The following is a 1,336-nucleotide window of genomic DNA, read 5'->3' as shown; positions in this document are numbered from 1 at the left end:
ATGTGCCATAGTCATAGTCTAAACCCAAAGTGTCTCACATGTGTAGATGCAAATGGGGCCCAGTTATCTTAAGACATATGTAAGCCACTTTTGGCAAATATTCGCTACAGTAAACTCTGGTTAATGCAGCCTGTGAGCCTAATGTGGCCCAGAGAAAATATGGCAAATGTGGCCCAGTTATTTTAAAACATATGTGGGCCACTTTTGGCAAATATTCAGCTCAGTAAGCTATGGCTAATGTGAATTTGAGTCTATAGTGGTCCAGAGAAGATATGGCAAATGTGGCCCAGTTATTCTAAACCAAATGTGGGGTATCTTTTGGCAAATATTCGGCACAGTAATCTCTAGCTAATGTGGCTTTGAGCCTAAATTGGCCCAGTGAAGATGTGGCAAAATGTGGCCCAGTTACCTCAAAACATATGTGGACCACTTTGGTGAATATTTGGCACAGCAAACTCTGGCTAATGTGGTTTTGGGCCTATAGTGGCCCAGAGAAGATATGGCAAATGTGGCCCAGTTATCCTAAAACAAATGTGGGACACTTTTGGCAAATATTCGGCACAGTAAGTTTTGGCTAATGTGGCTTTGAGTCTAAAGTGGCCCAGAGAAGATATGGAAAATGTGGTCCAGTTACCTTAAAACATATGTGGACCACTTGTGGCAAATATCCAGCACAGTAAACTCTGGCTAATTTGGCTGTTAGCCTATAGTGGCCTAGATAAGATATGGCAATTGTAGCCCAGTTATCTAAAACATATGTGGGCCACTTTTGGCAAATATTCGGCACAGTAAGCTCTGGCTAATGTAGATTTAAGCCTATAGTGGCCCAGAGAAGATATGGCAAATGTGGCCCAGTTATCCTAAAACAAATGTGGGACACTTTTGGCAAATATTCAGCACAGTAAGCTCTGGCTAATGTGGCTTTGAGGCTAAAGTGGCCCAGAGAAGATATGGCAAATGTGGCCCAGTTATCTTTAAACATATTTGGACCACTTTTGGCAAATATTCGGCACAGTAAGCTCTTGCTAATGTAGATTTAAGCCTATAGTGGCCCAGAGAAGATATGGCAAATGTGGCCCAGTTATCCTAAAACAAATGTGGGACACTTTTGGCAAATATTCAGCACAGTAAGCTCTGGCTAATGTGGCTTTGAGGCTAAAGTGGCCCAGAGAATAAATGGCAAATGTGGCCCAGTTATCTTTAAACATATTTGGACCACTTTTGGCAAATATTCGGCACAGTAAGCTCTGGCTAATGTAGATTTAAGCCTATAGTGGCCCAGAGAAGATATGGCAAATGTGGCCCAGTTATCCTAAAACAAATGTGGGACACTTTT

This window comes from Danio rerio, chromosome 17 (genome assembly GCF_052040795.2).
Source record: "Danio rerio strain M-AB ecotype USA chromosome 17, GRCz13ab, whole genome shotgun sequence".
Lineage (NCBI taxonomy): Eukaryota > Metazoa > Chordata > Actinopteri > Cypriniformes > Danionidae > Danio > Danio rerio.
This window is presented reverse-complemented; position numbering follows the sequence as displayed.